Source organism: Oryx dammah, unplaced genomic scaffold (genome assembly GCF_014754425.2).
Source record: "Oryx dammah isolate SB20612 unplaced genomic scaffold, SCBI_Odam_1.1 HiC_scaffold_19, whole genome shotgun sequence".
NCBI classification, from domain to species: domain Eukaryota; kingdom Metazoa; phylum Chordata; class Mammalia; order Artiodactyla; family Bovidae; genus Oryx; species Oryx dammah.
The window spans coordinates 37,920,633-37,942,820 of record NW_024070203.1 but is presented as its reverse complement, the minus strand read 5'-3'; the positions used below and the strand labels follow the sequence as shown (position 1 = coordinate 37,942,820).

At 40.6% G+C, this 22,188-nt stretch overlaps 1 protein-coding gene across 1 annotated transcript in view; it reads left to right on the top strand.

The window, feature by feature from the left end:
• CA8 (carbonic anhydrase 8) overlaps positions 1-9,380 on the top strand; it is an 86,895-nt gene extending 77,515 nt beyond the window's left edge. Inside the window, exon 9 of the mRNA XM_040261272.1 lies at positions 6,192-9,380. The gene's annotated coding sequence lies outside the window, so the exon portion shown is untranslated. The remainder of the gene's footprint in view (positions 1-6,191) is intronic.
• The last annotated feature ends 12,808 nt before the right edge of the window (positions 9,381-22,188 follow it).

The window sequence follows — 22,188 nt, the reverse complement described above, 5'->3', positions numbered from 1 at the left end:
TTGTGTTTCAGACCCTGGGCTATATTTTATCTCATTTAATCCTCACGTTGATCTTGTGAGCCACGTTCTTTTATTTCCATTTTAGAAATAAAGACCCTAAGTCTGAGAGGGGTTGAGTAACTTGCTCAGGTCCAGACAGGTTTCACTGCAAACCGTGAGCTCTTTTCACTGCACATTTCAAATAACAAAGGGCAGATAATTATGAAGTCCTTGCATATCTTTGCCTCCTTATCTCTCTTTTAAAAACAAGTTATTTATTTATTTATTGGCTGCACCACAAAGCATGTGGGATCTTAGCTTCTCAAACAGGGATTGAACCTGTGCTCTCTATGCATTAGAAGGTAGTCTTAAGCACTGGACCACCAGGGAAGTCCTTCCTTATCTCTTTAGATAGGCTCCTAGGATTGAGATTTCTAGGGAAAAAGGACATCCAAGTTTTCACTTTTGGTATCACATTGCTAATATCCCCAGTTGCTGCTCAGTCACTCAGTTGTGTCTGACTCTTTGTGACCCCATGGACTGTAGGCAGCCAGGCTCCTCTGTCCATGGGATTTCCCAGGCAAGAATACTGGAGTGGATTGCCATTCTCTTCTCCAGGGAATCTTCCCAACCCAAGGACTGAAACCATGTCTCCTGTGTCTCCTGAATTGGCAAGCTGATTCTTTACCAATAGCGCCACCTGGGAATGCCCAATATCCCCAGAGTGTTAGGCTAATTTATGCTTGCATCAGGGGTTCAAGGTGTTTTTGCCCTTTTAAAAATCAGTCACTTTATGCTTTTCACCTCTTTCTCATCTCCTTTTTCACTCCTCGCTGTCTTGAAATGTGTTCATCTCCATTTACCTATTGAAATTTCTGTGGCAAGAGTCACTCTTTGATTTTCTTTCTGTTCTTTTTCCCTGTGTCTCTAAATAGAACACTCGTTCATGGCAGAAAACTCAAATAATACACAACAGAATGAAGCAACAAGCGTGTCTCAAACCCTCCTCTCAGTGAGGCGCACTGGGTTGAATGTGGAGGCCCCCTGTGGCTCAGCAGCGGATGGATGGCTTGGGTTCCGTTCTGATTCCACCACCGGTTATCTGTGTGACCTTGACAAAGTTACTAATATCTCGGAGTCTCTTTCTTTCTTTTTAAATGTTTTTTATTGTAGTATGAAGACTCTGCTTTTGGAGATGTTTTTTTTACTGAATTATCTTACTTAAAGGAGGGACACAGCAGGGGGTTATCAATTAGCTGATTAGCTGAACCAAACTCCCTGAAACAAAGGTCAGCTAAGCAACTCTGCAACTTCTAAGAAGGACATGTGTGCACATGTGCTTTTTTATTTTTGAGAGCTTTTCAGGAAGTTCTTCAGTGGTAATTTGATTTGCGCTCATTCCCTAGGGTGTCTTCATAGAAGATAATTTAAGGTTCAGAAATAGTCACATGAAAGATAGCATCTGTTATAATTATATTGAAATAGCTGATGATTTAGAAGACTTGTTAAGATTATGGCCTTACTTCAAGGTCTCATTATGAACAATGATCATTGGGTAATAGAAAATTTCCTTTTATAGTTAAACTTTCTTATTATTTATATATAGATAAATGAGTATTTGGAGGAAGTCCTAACGAGGGAGAAATTCAGCCTGATTACCTTTGTATATTCCAAATGTCATTTCTTTAGATTATTATAGCAGGTAAATTAAAAAAGTTTTTTTTACAATATTGTGTTGGTTTCTGCCATACAACAACGTGAATCAGCCATAATTATTTATATATATATATGTATATATATATACATATATATATATATATATATCCCCCTCCCAGTTCAGCCTCCTTCTTCTCCCCCGATCCCAGCTCTCAAGCTGATCACAGAGCACAGAGCTGAGCTCCCTGTGTTTTATTGCAACTTCTCACCAGCTATCCACTTTACACACAATAGCATATATATATTGATGCTATTTTCTCCATTTGTCCCACTCTCTCCCTTCCCCACTGTGTCCACAAGTCCATTCTGTATATCTGTGTCAACTTTCCTTCCCTGCAAGTAAATTTATGTTCTGATTACCAAATGATAGAATTATTAGAGAAAGTTTAGAAAATATACAAATGTGTAAAAAGGAGCTTATGTATCAAATCATGCTAATCCATTAAATAGAAAGGCTTTTAGTTTTGTTTCCACCATGAAGTGTGTTAAAATAACAGGAAAGAGGTTTTTTTTTTAAGTGTGAAAACTTACAAGAATAGAGAAAAGAAGAGACGGCAGGAACAGTATTTTGGAAGCAGGTGGTTGTGCGGGGATAGATTTATCACACACGAGGAACAAGGCTGTTTAATGACGGTATCTCTCAAAGTCCCAGGAATTGGTGGCAACGGATGTGTCTAGAAGTTGAAGGAGGCTCAGATCATCTGGACTTGTTAATAGCTGTTGGAGAAGCAGTTACATCTTCAGGAGCCTTCTAATCTGTGGTGGAGCCCTGGAAGTCCTTATGCTGTGATGAAGGGAGAGTTCCTCTTAGAGCACATAGGCTCGATTGAGGGTTGGGAAACCTTTCTGAAGACAGCACGATTGAATAACATCTTTATGGTGCACCTCCTTCCCCACTCATCCGTCAGTACCCTGGCAGGAAGACCTCTATTCAAACGGCAGATGTGCTTGACCAAAGTAATCCAAGGAAACAGGTGTGGGATCCAGGAAACAGGAGATACGACAAAGGAGAAAGGCAAAGGAGATCCCCAGAGTGATGGTGAAGTGAGGTGGCCAGCATGGAGGGTGTGAGTCTGGATATTAGCAGGCGAGAAGGTTCTAGAACGGCTTCCTCCAGAAATACAAAGTTGATAGACTGCGTGATATGTCTTAATTTCTTGAGAGGAGAGTCGGACAATTGTAGGCAATTTGGGATTGAGTACCTAGGTGGGGAAAGCTTGAGATAACGATTCATTCCAGAGAAAACAAAAAGTTGTGCAAGAAAGGAAAATGAATGATATATTAATATAGGTAGTTCAGCTCTGAATAATATTTCTATTTTTGCTAAGTTACTTCAGTGGTGTCCGACTCTTTGCAACCCTATGGACTGTAGCCCACCAGACTCCTCTGTAAACTGGAGTGGGTTTGAATTCCCTCCTCCAGAGGATTTTCCCAACCCAGGGATCAAACCTACGTCTTTTATGTCTCCTGCACTCACAGGTAGGTTATTTACCATAACACCACCTGGGAAGCTGGATAATATTTACATCATCACAATAAAAGAAATTGAATATTGATCCAACCAAAATTACTCTATACTGTATTGGGATGTTGAAGGGAAGGGTTTACAGTGTGTGATGTGTGTGTGTCTGTGTGTGTGTGTAGAGTGGTGGCGGCTGAGAGAAGGAAAACAGGATCTGTCTGTCTATCTGTCTTTTGTCTAACTGATGTTTTGGACCATGGTAGCTTAATTTTTTGCTTCCCTCATGGCTCAGGTGGTAAAGAATCTGCCTGCAATGCATGAAACCCAGGTTCGATCTCTGAGTTGGGAAAATCCCTTGGAGGAAGGAACGACAATCCAGCCCATTATTCTTGCCTGGAGAATCCCCATGGACAGAGGAGCCTAGTGGACTACAGTCCATGGAATTGCAAAGAGTTGGACACGACTGAGTGATAAAGCACAGTGCACACAGCTTAATTTTTAGAATAATTGGATATATTCTTAAAATGAAATTGAATTACTTTCATAAACTTGGAATCTCCATCTCTAGAACACCCTTTTCCCAACTCTGTTCTGCAGAGCAGTGTTCCCTCAAGATGTTTGTTTGATTAAGAGGTGACTGTTCCCGTACATTGGGAAATCCTGAATATAATATTTTCCTTTTGGAGATTAACAATGCACATTAGCGTATTAGAGACAAATGATTTTGTATGAAAGAATCATGTTTTACTCAATTTGATCAGAGTTTTCACTGTTTATTTTTTCCACCTAACTTCCAGAGTTATGTGGAACATATTTGAGCAAGTGGCAGGAGGGCCTCCAGTTTATTTTCCTTTTTCAAAAAATTCATGCATGCTGACCTTTAGGCTTCCTTTAAAAAGCTCTAAAATTCTGAGGCTTGACAATGTGGATCATCAGTTAGTTTTATGTCAGTCACTTTGATTTATAATTTGCTGGGTTATAGTTGTCAAATGCATATAAAAACAGCATCCTGTTTACCTTCAAAATCATATCTTTGAGGCATAATCTTAAAATATTTGATCATGGCTCACTATCTTATTTGAAATTTAGTTTGGAAACATATACCCTAGCATTATTAATGTTTTCTAATAAATGGTTCCATATAGGGAATACCAGCCCACCTGACCTGCCTCTTGAGAAACCTATATGCAGGTCAGGAAGCAACAGTTAGAACTGGACATGGAACAACAGACTGGTTCCAAATAGGAAAAGGAGTATGTCAAGCCTGTATATTGTCACCCTGCTTATTTAACTTATATGCAGAGTACATCATGAGAAATGCTGGGCTGAAAGAAGCACAGGTTGGAATCAAGATTGCCGGGAGAAATATCAATAACCTCAGATATGCAGATGACACCATCCTTATGGCAGAAAGTGAGGAAGAATTAGAGAGCCTCTTGATGAAAGTGAAAGAGGAGAGTGTAAAAGTTGGCTTAAAGCTCAACATTCAGAAAACGAAGATCATGGCGTCCGGTCCCATCACTTCATGGCAAATAGGTGGGGAAACAGTGGAAACAGTGGCTGACTTTATTTTTCTGGGCTCCAAGATTCCTGCAGATGGTGATTTCAGCCATGAAATTAAAAGATGCTTACTCCTTGGAAGGAAAGTTATGACCAACCTAGACAGTGTATTAAAAAGCAGAGATATTACTTTGCCAACAAAGGTCCATCTAGTCAAGGCTATGGTTTTTCCACTGGTCATGTATGTATGTGAGAGTTGGACTGTGAAGAAGGCTGAGTGCCGAAGAATTGATGCTTTTGAACTATGATGTTGGAGAAGACTCTTGAGAGTCCCTTGGACTGCAAGGAGATCCAACCAGTTCATTCTAAAGGAGATCAGTCCTGGGTGTTCATTGGTAGGACTGATATTGAAGCTGGAAACTCCAATACTTTGGCCACCTGATGTGAAGAGCTGATTCAGTTGAAAAGACCCTGGAGCTGGGAGGGATTAAGGGCAGGAGGAGAAGGAGACGACAGAGGATGAGGTGGTTGAATGGCATCACCAACTCAATGGACATGGGTTTGAGTGAACTTCAGGAGTTGGTGATGGACAGGGAGGCCTGGCTTGCTGAGGTTCATGGGGTCGCAAAGAGTCGAACACAACTGAGCGACTGAAGTGAACTGAACTGATGTGAATGCACGTGTGGTCATGTGTGTGTACATATGTACAAGGAAATCCATACATGTATCATGTATGAACAATTTTAAAGTATTCTATTGTATCATAGTTTATTAAAGAAAGAAATTGCTTGGTTTTTCTCTAGTTTTTTTTTCTGCGGTGAATATTCATACACATAAAATTTTTATATAATTAGGTGATTGTGTCTCTATCATAAGTTCCAAGAAGTGTAATTTTGGGTGAAAAGTACATGCATAATTTTAATAGATATTTGTTGCCCAAAAAACCAGACTAGTTTATGTTTAGCAACTGTATGAATCAGTCGTGAGTTTCCCCAGCCCATCTGTTGTAACATGAGTAGATGTATTGAATGAAAATCTTAGCTGATATTGTTTTCTAAATGAGAAGACTCTTAGTTACCTCAAAATGTCTGCTTGTTTCCTGTATTATTCTGTATTTATTATTTCTTCATTTATTTAATAGAATTTGGGGACTTGGAAGAAGTGGTCTTTGTGCTTAGTTACCACCTGCAATTATTACACAGGAAATTAATGACAACTACTAAAAGCTTTATTATTTTGCATGACATACAAATTCTTTGTTTAGAAAACAGTTCAAGCATTCATTTATTTGGCTTGAAAATACATGTTTCTATGAAATTTTGCATTAATAGATTCTGTCAAAGAAATAAAGTTATGGTAGACTTTGTAGAAAAATTGCAGAGAAGCCAAACATGAGCATGAAGATATTTTTGAAATTTCCACGTTTTCTTACAAAACTTCTCATTGTTGCTGTCTCTTGTTGGACTGTAGAAAAGACTTCAGTTTGCTGTGGAAGAATACCAGTAACATAATTGACTCCTTTTTTGCCTTGAAGGAGGAAGACAATGGTCCTGTGGTGTCCTTGGATAAGAAAGGGAAACTTTGAGCTGCAGCTTCGGTTTATCCTCAAAGCCTGCATTGTTTGCTTCGTCTAATCCAACTGTGATGGACATCTGCGGCAGTTGCCTGTACACAAGCTCTAATGAAATACTAGAAATGGCTGTACATTCAAATGAAGCCCCATGTTCTGTATCCACATCACTGCTGCTAGTATTCACATTTTTGCACTTACTGTTTATTGCTTATGTGTAGAGGAAATGAAACTAGTTTTCAGAGTTATTGTTAATATGAATGCATATATATCATGTATTAACACTGAGACAGGAAAAATACATTTCCAGCATTTGCAGTCCTTCATTTCCTGTCTCCAACAGAAAATTCACTCATTCGGAGAATAATGTAATTCTTGATAATAAATTGAGAGTTCTGATCAAGAGCAGCATACAGCTTCAAAATGGAATGTGAAGGATTAGTAAAAATCTTATCCTGTGTTACTTTTCAACCGTCATACCATGATTAATGTCAGGGTGATTTGTTATAAAACATAATTTGGGAGTTAATGCAAGAACATAATACTTACTTTATATATTATTTTCTTAGACGATTTAATTGAATATACGAATCTAATCATATTTATTTGACATATGAGAAGCTGCGGTTTCTAGAAATTTGAGAAAGGTGTAAGAAATAAATAGGATAAAAAGCAGATACTTTATTTTTATTTTATAGCTTTATTTTCCATAATAGAAACATAAATTTAATAGTATGGCATAATAATTAAGTGGTGTACATTGTGTAAGTCTTTAAAATATTTTATTCTATAGGCTTCACATCAGTATATTGAGATATTTCTTTCAAAGATGATCAATATCTTTATTTTAATTAATATTAAGTGCTACTGGCAAATTTAAGCATATGCTTAGGTGCAATTAGATGTGGCAGAACGAGATAATTTATGTAAAGCAGTAGAGTGCCTGGCACAAAGCTAGTACTTAGTACATGTTATTAGTAGTCGTTATAATTATTCTTGTAAAACTAATGACTTCAGTAACATAGACCCAAATTTGAGGGATTTCATGATACGAAATATCAAAGTTAGAAATAATACAGATGGAATTAGGTAGTATGTGTTGAGAGATTTTAGATGTGTTGGGTGGAGGTTGTAATAATGAAAAGCATTAAATGCAAATAAAAAAATCACACCAAATATCCCTGAAAATGGAAGCCAAGATGGTTCATGGTGGAGACTTGGGCAGCTGGAGTCCTAGCTCTGGAGCTGTGGGTGGGGACAGTGGTTTGCTTCTTGTGGACTGACTCTCCTGCTTTGCAAGCAGTGTTCTGGGTCGGGGCGAAGCCTCTGGTTTTTTGGTTTTGTGGCTTGTCTTGCCCAGCATGAAACTTCCACCCTATGAATAAGCTGAGGTTAAGGTGAGCAAGGTCCTGGTATTCTCAGTCTGCCTCTGGGTGGAAAACCTCTGCTCTGTGAGTGGGGGTTGGGTGGAGGAAGGGGGCTTAGGGGCTCTTGAAATTTAGCCTCTGTAAACCTTTTAAGGATCCCTTGATTGAGGTTTGAGGGAAGAAGGAACCTCATCTTCCTGGCCATACCCACCTAAAATGGGTATTTAATCCTACTAAACTGGAATGAGTGTGTTTATGGCTCAGATTCCAAATATTCTTACTGAGATTCAGGAGAGTTTTCTTGAATACATTTTTCTCCATTTGTTGCATGTCCTTAGGAAAATTTCTGGACACTGCATTTCTTCTTCTTCTTTTTTTAATTAAAGATTTTCTTCTGGACCATTTTTGAAGTTTCTGCTGAATTTGTTACAATATTGTTTCTTTTTTTAAAAAATGTTTTCATTTTTTGCCCATGAGGCATGTGGGATCTTAGCTGCCTGATCAGGGATCGAACCTGTACCTCCTGCATTGGAAGGCAAAATCTTAATCACTGGACCACCAGGGAAGTTCTCCCCTCACTTTAAAAGAAATTCTGTCAGGTATGGTTATATCACTGGAAAGCAGGTCTGTGGAGCTTCTCATGTGGCCATTCTGGCTGTAATGCTCTGTCATCTAAGATGGTACATTACTCAAAAGGTTAGGCTGTCAAGTTCCTTTTGGAATTTTCACTTGAGTAAGCAAAACTGTGTGTCAAATACCATCATTGTGATTGAGGGTAGACTCATGCTTTTGGATACCTTAAAGTTTCCTGAAAGTGAAGCTGACATAACAATAATAGTCATTAACCTACTGTGTTTTTTACTTACTCTGAAATTTTCTCCATTTTATTTTTCTATTTAAGAGCAATTAATTAGTATGTGCTGATTAATGACTTTCAAGTCTGACTTCTACAAGACTGTGCCTCAAGATAGCATGTGCATGAAGAGGCACCCCAGAAATCTCATTTTCCTTAGAATCCATGCACTTCTGTTAGAGTATATTAATATAGCAGATATCAATATGATAAAAAGCAACCTCTATTTTATTTCATACAGAATATTATTTGCATCATAGTATAGAGTATTATGTAAAGATGAGGCATTCTACATCAATGATGTAACACAATCCCTAAAGACAGGCTCACGGAAACATTTGTTCCTCTTGCTATGTTCCCTTCCTTTGTTTAGAGGTGTTTTCTTCTGCTACTCTTTTTTAAAATTTTTGGCTGTGCTGGGTCTTCATTACAGTGCTCAGAGTCTTCTCTAGTTGGGGCACACGGTTCTAGTCGCCCTGCAGCATTATTCCCCAGTTAGTTATGGGATGTTGGTTCCCTGACCAGGAATGGAAGCGCATCCCCTGCCTTGGAAGGTGGATTCTTCACCCCTGGACCAGGAGGACATTGCTCCTGTGCCACGTCTGTGTGACCCTGGCAACTGACACATGACCCTTCACATGGGTTTTTCTTTTTTAAAATGGTAACAACATAGAAGAAAAAGTTTTATTGGAAACTTTGTTGTGTTTGACTTAGATTACACTTTAATAAAGTATACTAGAAATTTTCTACTTCTGGTTATACAGGAATACTCATTTGGGGATGATGCTATTGAGTTTTAAGAAACTTTTCAATTTCTAAAACTTCAATGAATCTGCATGAATGACTGACCTTGTAAGGCTTTTACATGGCCACCATCCAATGCAACACTGTAGTTTTAGTGAGTCAATAAAATTAAGGAATTTCTTAGCACTGCTCCAAAGACCTATATAAGCTTGTGTTATTCCCTTTTGGGCTGGATTCATTTCCAGAATGACTACTGCAAAATTCCTTTGATAAACTTTAATTGCTTTCAAATTACATTGGAATTCAGTCAACTTCAATAGGACTTTTCTTCTGAAATTATATTAGAATCTGGTCCAAAGGGAATTTTAAAAAAAAATGCGTAATAAAGTCTATACATTGCATGAAAAACGTGTTATTTTTTTATAACCTAAAGATGCTTCTTTGTGGCATAAAGAAAATCTGCAGTGTTGTTATAGCAAAAGCCTGGGATGAAAATTAACTCCTGGAAATTTCAGTCATATTAAATAAATTTCCTAATAGAAAAGCTGTTTTCAGCAAATCTTGTTTGAATAAAATAATCTTAAAAAAATATTTATAATTAACATGTTTCCCCTTACTCTTCTACTCATACTTAGAAATGAGCTTTATATGACTAGTTCAGATCTTTATATGATTCAAGAAATTCAAGAAATATGTTTGAAGCCCTATTAGACAATTCACTTATGTGTCTAGTGAAGTCTCTTATAAGGATTTTGCCTCTTAAGCTCAGTAGTTACGATGGTCAACCTCAAATTTTCATACATAACCAGAAACGTGAAGCAGTTTGGAAAATACAGGGACTAGGTAAGAAAAACCTATACTTCCACAGATCTTGGTTTTCTATATCCACAGAAAAGAAACCTAAATGCAGTTTTTCTTGTGGGTCAAATGGTTTTCCCAGGAAGAGTAATTAATGCTTCCAGAGCACCAAGGGGGTGATTTTCTCATTTACATTTGAGAAATGTTCTAGGTGGTACCCTCTTGTGCTAGATAAGTACAGGAGAGCAGTTAACTCCAAGGAGCCGTGCATCTCCTCAAGCCCAGGGCCATGCTTACTGTTAGTCCTTGCATGAAACTGTTTATTGGAAAACATTTCATGGACATTGTGCTACTGCTCCTGTGAAGTCGCTTCACTTGCGTCTGACTCTGTGCGACCCCATAAACGCAGCCCACCAGGCTCCACCGCCCTTGGAATTCTCAGGCAAGAACACTGGATTGGGTTGCCATTTCCTTCTCCAATGCATGAAAGTGAAAGGTAAAAGTGAAGTCGCTCAGTCCTGTCCGACTCTTCGAGACCCCATGGACTGCAGCCTACCAGGCTCCTCCATCCATGGGATTTTCCAGGAAAGAGTACTGGAGTGGGGTGCCATTGTCTTCTCTGATGGACGTTGTACACCTATTATTTCTTAGTGCAGTCCCCACCTTTGGCCTCCAGCCTTGCATTTCTCTGTTCTCAAAACCCCTTCCCACCCACTCCCCCCAGAAGACTAAGTGGTCCATTGCTGCTAACGTCTAAGTTCTTGGCAAGAGAACATGTATTTCCAAAACCATCCTTGGAGACCTTTCCTTATTTCTGAATTACCAACAATTGGTCTGTATTGTTTTTGCCATCTCATGCCTTTGTATTAGATATATTTTAGTCATCATAATCACGAGGTTGGGAGTTAGCTTAAAGGAGACAGATAACATTTAAGCCCAAAGAAGCTTTATATTTTCCTTTCTAAATCATATTTTAAAAACTGGCCACATAGGTTGAAGTAATTGATTTCTGGGGTTTCTTAATTCTGTCCTCTGATTTAATGAAGGGCAACTTTCTTTCCTATTTTTAACCAGTGACAAAAATGTGTCAAGTATTCACATGGTCAAGCCTATGCATCTGATGAAGAATTTTAATTTTGAACTCCTCTAGGATATTTCCAGTTTTACTCAACAGTATAAGTCTCCACAACCACCTTGGGAGGCAGAAGATGAGTAGCAGGAAGCTTGGTACAGGTTCTCCAGCTGATATGTTGGAAGAGAACCACAGTAGTCAGTGGAGGCCAATGGCACCTCCCAGGAGGATGTGGTTTCTAATAAGAGAATGTATCTGGGGTGGGTGCAGACATGAGAGAAGCCAAGTAAAGGAGCAGAGAATTGTAATGAAGCCAGACTCCCTGTGGAATGTGCAGATACAGTTGATAACAGCTTAGATAATAGTTCAGTTATAAAACAGAGACCTAGTTCTTCCTCAAGGCATATCCATAGTAATCTGATCCATATATTTGAGTTGTTCTGCAGAAACTAGGATTCTAACTCACCGCCTTGGAAGCTGATGACTACACCCTGACCACAAGCCCATAGATTCCAGACTTGCTGGAACTGAAAGGCATTAAGATTCCTGAAACATTACCCTGTTTCCTTACTACCACCCATTGAAAAGAAAGTCCACAAGCTGCAACCTTCAACCCCCAAACCCTTTAGAAACCCTTCCTTGAAAACAGGTAGTTCAGATCTTTTGAGCATGAGTTGCCCATTCTCCTTGCTTGGAGCCCTGTAATTAATGCTGTATTTTCCTACACCATGGGGGCTTTCCTGGTGGCTCAGAGGTAAAGAATCCACCTGCCTATGTAGGAGACATGGGTTCAATCCCTGGGTCAGGAAGATCCCACATGCCAAGGAGCAACTAAGCCAGTGCTCCACAACTATTGAGCCTGTGCTCTGGAGCCTAGGAACGGCAACTCCTGAGCCTGCGTGCCTTGGAGTCCATGCTCTACAACAAGAGAAGCCACCACGTTGAGAAGCTGGTGTACTGAAACCAAAGAAGTTTCCCCGCAGCAGTGAAGACCCAGCACAGCCAAAAATAAATAAATAAAATTATAAGAAAATAAGACATCTTTGAGGGCCAGATGGATGAGTAGAAGTATGCTCCTCAGTTTTCCCATCTACACTGATAAATCCTACTTTGTCATAATGACAGAACATTGAAGACAAATGAATGCAGTGCGTGGACACTTCGCTCCATCCTGGTGTATACAGAGACATCTTAAACCTGCACAGATATAGATTTCAGTTGTCCTCCTGCTACCAACCAAATGGATGACAGTAGCTGAACTTTCCAAAGTTTCTGCCTGAAAATATTCTAGCAAGAGAATCTGAAGCAAATAAAATAGATGGTCATTTGATTCATTGAGTCATAACCTGCAGTTTCCCTGGTGGGTCAAACGGTAAAGAATGTGTCTTCTGGGGGAGACCTGGGTTCGATTTCTGGGTCAGGAAGATCCCCTGGAGAAGGGAATGGCTACCCACTCCAGTAGTCTTGCCTGGGAAATTCCATGGACAGAGGAGCCTGGTGGGCTACAGTCCATGGGGTTGCAAAGAGTCAGACATGACTAACATTTTCACTGTCACGTAAGCTGTGGAATTCGATCTGGTTCTAGTACATTAAAATTGTGATAGTTTTTTCTTAACTGGATTTTAGATGAATCACTAAAAAAAGTCAGCAGTTGCTGAATTAGTGAATTGCAAAGGTAAGAAGTGGGCAAGACTTTTGTCAGCAGCACACTGACTACTGAATTAAGTGACAAGGAGGCTTGAGGACTCCTGAGACTAAAATTCTTGATTCCTTACACATTGGACAAGTCCCTCCATGACAGGATGTCTGTTTGTGGGAGGTGATCCTCATATAAGTATGAGGTAACAGTAGTCCTTTTAATTCTGCCCCCTCCACATTCCTAATTAATTGTACCATATTGGACCACTGCTTTATTTTGCTCCTTTTTATATTTATATTAAAATCCCCCAACATATAGTATCACCATTGACAAGTTTTCTTAATATACACATTCCATTTATTTTCATGACTGCTTAGGACCAGTGAAATTTATGTAGCAACATATTATTATCTGCCTTTCAACTTTTATCCATCAGAAATATTTAACAAATGTCCCCATCCTTTATTATAAAACTATCCCTGAAGCAAAGTGCTTTCATACTTGCATCTAACTGGTACATTGTCTTTCTTTGGAGATGCAGAGATTTCTGGAGAGCAGTCCTCTGACAGGGGTCCCTAAATGATGGAGAGAGAGGATTATTACTCACTGAGATGCCGCCTGGGATGATAGTTTGGCTCACTCAGAAGCAGAAAATAGAATAAAATGAGGTTTATGTGTTGTTGGGGTCAGAAAAGCCCATTACGATGATTTCATTTGATGCTTGTCATCTAGTCTGTTGCCGTTGTTTACTCACTAAGTCATGTCCGACTCTTTTGTGACCCCACGGACTGTAGCATGGTAGGCCCCTCTGTCTAAGGGATTTTTCAGACAAGAATTGGAGTCGTTTGCTATCTCCTTGTCCGTGGTACCTTTCCCACCCAGGGATCAAACATGAGTCTCCTGCATTGGCAGGCAGATTCTTTTAACACTTGAGCCACTAAGGAAGCCCCCACCTAGTCCTTAGCTGTCTCTAATACAATGCCTGTCCTGATGCAGATTTGTTTTGTTTTGTTTTGTTTTGGAGAGTGGGTATCTGTATCCACAAATGCATGGGCATTTGGGCAGTAGGAAGGGTACATGGAGGATGGTGTGGATGGCACAGGAAAGTGGGCAAAATCAAGTACAGTAATTAAGCCCCTCTCCCTTATTTGCATCTCTTCTTCCTCTTTTGCTGCAAATTAAACATGGTTGCTAACATCTAATATTTTTCCCTTAACAGTGAGGGGGACAGGGTACAAGTCTGCTATTCGTTTATTCAACAAACACTTTTAGTGATTTCTTACTGTGTGTCAGTTACTGTGCTGGTGCAAAGAAAACTCAAAACTTGCCCAGAACACACCCAATTAGAATTCAAAAAGCCATAGGAGTGGCACAAATTATATGTTCAAAAGAGAAAAAAAGACTATCCTGAGGTGGACGGCATATTTATGGAGAAAGTGTCATAGGACTTAAAAGGTGGTGCGGCAGGTGAGAGGAAGGGGTCCAGGTGTGCAAAAAGTGAAAAGGTGTGAAGAAAGCGAAGCCAGTGACCCAATACAAAGTTGGTGCATGAAGCATTATAGATGAATTAAAATACGTACAAGAGAGTGGAGAGATGTTATGATAAAAGGCAGGATGAAGGAGTCAGCCTGAGAACTTTGAGAGCTAGATGATGATGTTACACCTTTATTTATAGGAGACGGGCTCAGCCAATAAAGAATCTGCTTGTAATGCGGGAGACCTGGGTTTGAAGAAGATCCCCTGGAGAAGGGAAAGGTTATTCACTCCAGTATTCTTGGACTCCCTTGTGGCCCAGTTGGTAAAGAATCTGCCTGCAATGTGGGAGACCTGGGTTCAATCCCTGGGTTGGGAAGACCCCCTGGAGAAGGGAAAAGCTACCCACTCAAGTACCCTGGCCTGGAGAATTCCATGGACTGTACAGACTATAGGGTTTCAAAGAGCTGGACACGACTGTGCAACTTTTGAAAAGCAGAGACATTACTTTGCCAACAAAGGTCTGTCTAGTCAAGGCTATGGTTTTTCCAGTGCTCATGTATGGATGCAAGAGTTGGACTGTGAAGAAAGCTGAGCGCCAAAGAATTGATGCTTTTGAACTCTGGTGTTGTAGAAGACTCTTGAGAGTCCCTTGGACTGCAAGGAGATCCAACCAGTCCATCCTAAAGGAGATCAGCCCTGGGTGTTCTTTGGAAGGAATGATGCTAAAGCTGAAACTCCAGTACTTTGGCCACCTCATGGGAAGAGTTGACTCATTTGAAAAGACTCTGGTGCTGGGAGGGATTGGGGGCAGGAGGAAAAGGGGACGACCGAGGATGAGATGGTTGCGTGGCATCACCAACTCGATGGACATGAGTTTGAGTGAACCCCGGGAGTTGGTGATGGACAGGGAGGCTTGACGTGCTGCGATTCATGGGGTCGCAAAGAGTCGGACACGACTGAGCAACTGAACTGAACTGAACTGAACTGATCAACTTTGACTTTCACTTTCTTTCAAGCTATCCATTATGCATGTTCATTATGGAGCCCTTGAGTAGCAGGCACTAGAATAGACCCCAGAAAGACTGGAGATAAATGATGCACCCACATCCTTCAACTAGAGGCAGCAGCAAGACTCAGAAGAGGTTCGACCATGAGGTTGATGTCTTCGGGAGGTTACCCCATGTGTAATTCATCATGGACTGGAGTGGTGTAAAACGGGGTTGACAAGCCTGTCACCCAGAGGTATGAGCATAGAGTGAGAGATCAGGGCCAAGAAGCAAAACAGAAAAGCAGAGCCGTCAGGACCGTGACTGCTCTACCTGCTGGCGTGAGAGCCAGTGCCTGCAGCTGCTTCCTGTGTCACGTCTTCGCCTCTTCATCTAACAAATAGACATGTCCAGGTGTGAGTGAGCTGCTGCCCACAGCTTACTGTTTGGGGAGAGTCATTTGCAAGCTTTTTACATGACTCCTCAGGCTCTAAGAGATATAAAATAGCTCTCTGTCTTGTGAAATGGCTTGCTTGTAAATTGTCCCTAAAAGAACTGCACTGTGCTCCTGTCTGATCCTCCCAGGTAGTGTTGAAGCGCCTCAAAGGTAAGGACTGTGTTTCCAGACTCTCTGACAGGTTCCCACTGTGTGTCTTCCCCCCATATCCTTGTTGCCTGACAGATTTCCCAGTAAGACAAAAGATTCTGAACTTGCACCAGACACAAGCCCGCCTCGGTAACAACTAACTTCAGATTTCCTTATCTTTTTGGAAATGCAAAATAGACCTCTGTGTGTGTCTTCCTCCAGCTTTTCTCAGCTCTCATTGCTAAATCCGTGATTTCATGGTAAAAAAAAAAAAAAGCCCCTGGAAAACAGCCAGTAAATTCTTGGTGTTTTATATTATCCTAAAGGAAAGCATCTTTCTCTTTCCAACTTGCTGACAACACAATTGTTAGGGGTCATATACTCAGGATGGGTGTGTCTTCTTGGTAAATAATAATAGACGTGGTTGTCCTAGCAGTTTCTGACCCTGTTTCTATTTTCTACACTTTCTCTAAGAGGATGTCTGGGTCAGCTCTGACACACCCAGACCCTTCAACTCTTTCTCAACATCCTGGACTCCTGCCAGGCTCCTTTCTCCAGACCAAGCAGTGTAAGACCAATCTACGAGGACTTTGGAGCTGGGTGTCCACAAGGCCAGGTGAGTTGATGTGCACTGGGTAGTCCTCTGCCCACACACTGAGAGTTGAGGGTACCAGCTGGTGGACTGGGTGGGTCCCCAGGCTGAGCAGGGTTCTAGCTTAGGAGAGTCAGGGCAGCCCCAGGAGAACTGGTAAACCCTCCTGGGTCACTGGCCTGGCCCACACCTCACTTTGGCAGTTTCATCATCTTCTAACTTCTTTTTTGTTTGTTTTCAAATAGTCCTCCTTTTGAATATTTTTACTCCTTTAAAAGCTGATTTATTCTATCTGCTTTATGCCACATGAGTGCTTTTTCATTTAGTGTAAGCTGGTGCACTTTCTCATTTTGATGGGGATTTGTCCTCAGAATTAATTTCAGTCATTTCTTCTTCTCTTCATATCTTTAGCAACTTACAAACATTTTTTGAAAGATCAGTTTATATGATTTATTGGATCTTTAAAAAACCATTGCTATCTCTTCCTATTCCATAATTATTTTACTTAAAAGGCTATTTTTCTTATTCAGATGTGAACATAAAAAACAATATGTACTTCTGTTTACATAGTACATATGGAATATTAAAAAAAAATCAGGTGGTTGTATCCACATATATTTCAATGGGTTTTCTTCAGCCTTTGCAACTACAAAAGCAATACTATTATTTTTGTCTTACCTTAAACCTACCAGAGAAAAGAAGAGTGTTATATGGTGTTTCAATTAGCTTAGTCTTTCTTTCTCCAGTGGTAACAAGTGTGTTGCCCGGAAGCCTTCTCTGGTAGTGCTGGAGTGATGAAGTGTGCCTGGTACATGGCATTGCTTGGAATGACATCTCTTTCTACACAAGTGTCCTGGAATCACTGTGGATGGAGAGCCTGTCTTAAAAGGATTGCCCACTGTGATTCATAATACTGGTCCTGCAACAGTAGGCAGAGCCTCCTGAGACAAAAAGCCTTTTCCAGCTTTGCAGGAATCATCACTCAAGCATTTAAAACATGGAGTCTCTTCTTCCAGCGCAAAGCACTCCTGTTCATGTTAATGAAAGTCACACATTTTCCCTCAAAGCCAGAAAGGATGCTTCAATCTTTCCCCAGGAATCCTAGATGATAAAGAAAGAGTATCTGTAAATTCTTTCTTTTTATCGCGGAGCTGAAGGGAATAATGAAGCTTAGAGAGAAGCTGGCAACACTTAAAATCAAGCTCTCTGTTTGTTGACAACAGAAAAATAACTTAGTGCTGGAACCTAAATGCAAATGTCTCCCTCAATGCTTGATAATTTTCAGGTTTCTCTTTCCTTTTTCACCTTGAAAGGAAAAGAAAAATCATTTTGATTTTTAAAAGATAAAACAGATTTTTAAAAACATTTAACAGACACTAGCAGCTCATTCTCCCATTAATTCAAATCAAGCATTCTTATTGATTGAATCTGAGAAAAAGAGGAGATAAAACACAATAGATGAAAGACACAGATGGAAATAGTAGCAGCATAATAGTCCTGTTCTCTGGCTCTGAAGGGAGCAGATTCTATCATTCTTCTTAAGCTAAACTACCCCTGATGTTGGAGGGTTGAGTGCACTGAAAATGCTTCATTTTCAAAGAATTAGCAAGATCATTAGCAAATCCATACAACCAAGAGTAGTACAAAGAATTGACAATAGAGCAGCGTCATGTAGCATTGTTCTTCTAAGAACTATCATTTTATGTTTCAATTTTCTTTGTCAATCCACATGGTGGATTCTATTCACTTTGAGAATTTAGGGGTAGTTCAGTAGGGCTTCCAGGTGGCTCTAGCAGTAAAGAACCCACCTGCCAATGCAGGAGACACAAGAGACGTGGGTATGTTGTTCAAAAAATAAGAGGTTGTATGTGCAGGAAAGGACATGGGTTTGGAGCTTAGAACACAGACTCAAGTTTATTTAGTCAGTAAATACTTACGTGCTACTTACTCCAGTGCTCAGCCTTGAATGGTTATGGAATCTTGAATATTCAACTTAGTTTTTCTGAGTATATTTCTGTGGAAACATACTACCTTTTATCTTCTAACCAATTTTCTTTCAGGAACTACAACTCTCCCACCTAGCAAAGTTGCCAAAATCTTGTTGTTTAGTCACTAAGTCGTGTCCAGCTCTTTGTGACTCCATGGACTGTAGCCTGCCAGCCTGTCCATGGGATTTCCCAGGCAAGAATACTGGAGTGGGTTGCCATTCGAACCCAAGGATCAAACCTGAGTCTCCTGTGTTGCAGACGGGTTCTTTACTGCTGAGCCGCCAGGGAAGTCCAAGGTCTTACCTTCTCCATAAAGTGACTCAGAGAAGGTAGTCTAAACACTCAACTACCATTGCCACTGTGGTTAATTTGGGATGGGCCCATGGCCTGAGGGTTTCCCAAATGTCTTAATGGTAAAGAACTTGCCTGTCAATGCAAAGACACGAGAGATGCTGGCTCGATTCCTGGTTTCGGGAAGATTCCCCTAGAGGAGGGCATGGTAGCCACTCCAGTATTCTTACCTGCGAAATCCCATGGACAGAAGAGCCTGGTAGTCTACAGTCCATGGGGTCACAAAGAGTCAGACACGACTGAAGTGTGAGCACATATGGCCTGAACTGAGCCAGTCTGATAATTTTGCTGCAGTTTCCTGGACAGAGGAGTGAGAGAGCTGCTCTTCATGATTGCGAGTTATGAGGGTGGTGTTAACTTAGTTTTCATGTGCTTAGTTTTCAGTTGCTCTAGTTGTATCCGACTCTTTGTGACCTCATGGACTGTAGTCCGCCAGGCTCCTCAGCCCATGGGATTTCTCAGGCAAGAATACCAGAGTGGGTTTCCATTTCCTTCTCCAGAGGATCTTCCCAACCTGCATTGCAGGAGGATTCTTTACCAACTGAGCCACCAGGGAAACCACATAGAGAGTAAATTTTAACCCACAGAGGAGGAGGCCTATGGAGCTGTAAAGAGTCCACATAAGAGAGCTCTGATAATGTGCTTTGAGTTGCTGTATCTAAGCTTACTGGATCCAGTTCTGGATATTTTAGTTCTGTGGAATTAAAGGAGTTCAGAATGAGCCTCTCCAAAATGTGCCACTCTGGTATGTGGATTATTCTAAGCTGAAGATGACCAAGGTCCAAAAGGCTCAGAAAGAGCTTTTTACATCCCCCTTAACTGACTAAAGGATTTAAATAGAGGGCCTGGTCTAAGAACTGTCTGCTTCCGGTGGATCAGCTAGAATGCTCATATATTAATGGTGGAAATGGAAAATGGTACCGCCACTGTGGGAAGTCTGGTAGTCTCTCCACAACAAAGGATAGCACATGTCTATATGAATATTTGTACACACGTATTCATATCATGTATGTGAGACAGCCCAGATAGGAAAATGGTCCAAATGTACATCAACAAGTAAACGTAAAAATGAATTGTGGTATATCCACATAAAGCTTCCCTGGTGGCTCAGTGGTAAAGAACCCTCCTGCCAACGCAGGAGACACAGGTTTGATCTCTATGTCAGGAAGATCCCCTGGAGATGAAAATGGCAACCAGCTCCAGTGTTCTTGCCTGGAGAATTCCATGGACAGAGGAGCCTTGGTGGGCTATGGTCCATGGGATTGTAAAGAGTTGAACATGACTGAGTGACTAAACAACAAAAACAATGTTCCCATGATGGAATACTGTTCAGGAACAAATGGAATGCACTCATGATATATACAAAATCAGAAATTTCAAAGCAATTATGTGAAATGAAACAAGCTGAGTAAAAAAGGACAGATAAACAAACACATAAGAAAAGAGAACCGACAGCAGAGAGAACCACAAAGAATATGGGCCAGGTGTGGTGAGCAGGAGGGAGCCGGCAATGCCTGTGTACAGCGTGTGTGTCCCATTGTCTCTGCCTGGCATGGCAAACATTTGTTTACCAAACATGGTCTCTTCCCATCTCCCTGTGAACTGTCTTCCTTCCTTTTGAAGTCCCAGCCTCCCGTCCCCACCAGCCCCTGCCCCCCACCTCCCAGCCTCTTTAGCTCAGGATGGGAGATAAGCCTCAATTGCCTGACTGCCTTTGACCCTTTCATGTCTTTGTGAGCCTGTCATACGATGGTGATTACAGCCATGAAATTAAAAGACGCTTACTCCTTGGAAGAAAAGTTATGACCAACCTAGATAGCATATTCAAAAGCAGAGACATTACTTTGCAGACTAAGGTCCATCTAGTCAAGGCTATGGTTTTTCCTGTGGTCACATATGGATGTGAGAGTTGGACTGTGAAGAAGGCTGAGCGCCGAAGAATTGATGCTTTTGAACTGTGGTGTTGGAGAAGACTCCTGAGAGTCCCTTGAACTGAAAGAGATCAGCCCTGGGATTTCTTTGGAAGGAATGATGCTAAAGCTGAAACTCCAGTACTTTGGCCACCTCATGGGAAGAGCTGACTCATTGGAAAAGACTCTTATGCTGGGAGGGAATGGGGGCAGGAGGAGAAGGGGACAACCGAGGATGAGATGGCTGGATGGCATCACTGACTCGATGGACGTGAGTCTGAGTGAACTCCGGGAGTTGGTGATGGACAGGGAGGCCTGGCGTGCTGTGATTCATGGGGTCGCAAAGAATCAGACACAACTGAGCAACTGAACTGAACTGAACATACATTGGAAATTAATCTGTCTCAACATCATTTAATTATTAGATCAGCCAAAAGAACTTATAAGTGTAGAGGGAAAATTTTCAAGTCCCCCCTACCTCCCACTTTTTTTTGTTTCATTTTGTTTAGACCAGTTTGGGTCTTGACAAGGACATTTTGGTTCCTTGCTGGTAAAGCTAGAATAACAGTAGTATTTTCCTTAAAGATTTCTTGTGATCTTCTCTCCATGTTCTCTTTATCTCCAAGCCAAACTACTGAAATCATCGCTAAATTTTCAGGCTTTGAGTATCTTTTTACTTTTCTTTTTCTTTTGAACAATAAATCTGTAAGTTTGAAGTTTAGAGAAAGTTAAAATATGGTAATAAAATTAAGAATATGTATTTTCTCAGCATAAAGAATTAACTCTAAAAAAACTTGTCATATTAGCTCAGCCTGTTTGCCAAAAATGTGAAACGTGGCATGAAGCAGAAATCTTCCCTTTAACCACCAAAGATGACATCAATATCCATCTTTGTGTCTGTTTGAGAACTTTTCTGACATACAGCATGTAAACATTTTGGTACTGTAGGAAAGATTATGATACAGCATTAAAACCTTAGAATTCTTTTGGGGGGTAGAGTCCTGTTGATGCTAACATTCTCTTCACATTTTCAGCACTGACAGCAGTGTCTTTGTTGGCCAAGTGTTCAAAATTTCTTTCTCCATCCTTCCCCTCAATTACCCCACCCTTCCTCATGTCCCCTGCCCCTCCTCACAGACATAGTTATAAGCCAGCCTCCCATCCTTTTAATGTTTTACCTGGTGCAGTTGCTCAGAGAATGTATATACATATTGCTTTCCTGTGACACTTGCCTCAGAAATAGCAAAAATAAATCTGATGGAAAAAAGTCATAAAGAAAGATCTATTCTTTATAATGCCAGCTATCAGGCTGATATGAATGACTCACACTCAGGAAGTGACAAGTAATGTATAGTCATTTTTGAAACAGAAATGACTAATCTTTAACCCTTGACCAACCAGCTCATTGGAGTAAGATTTTCTTGGTATTCCCTAAGCGAGGAGCAGTGGACAGCCTACTCAATGCAGGGCATATGCATTCCCTTATATGTCAGATCTCATCACTGAATATTTTATAATGAGAGACAGGAATTTAAGCAAATATTTGAAGGAGCAAAGGAGATAACAGTCAAGTGATAGGGTGAGGAGGTGGAGGAAAGA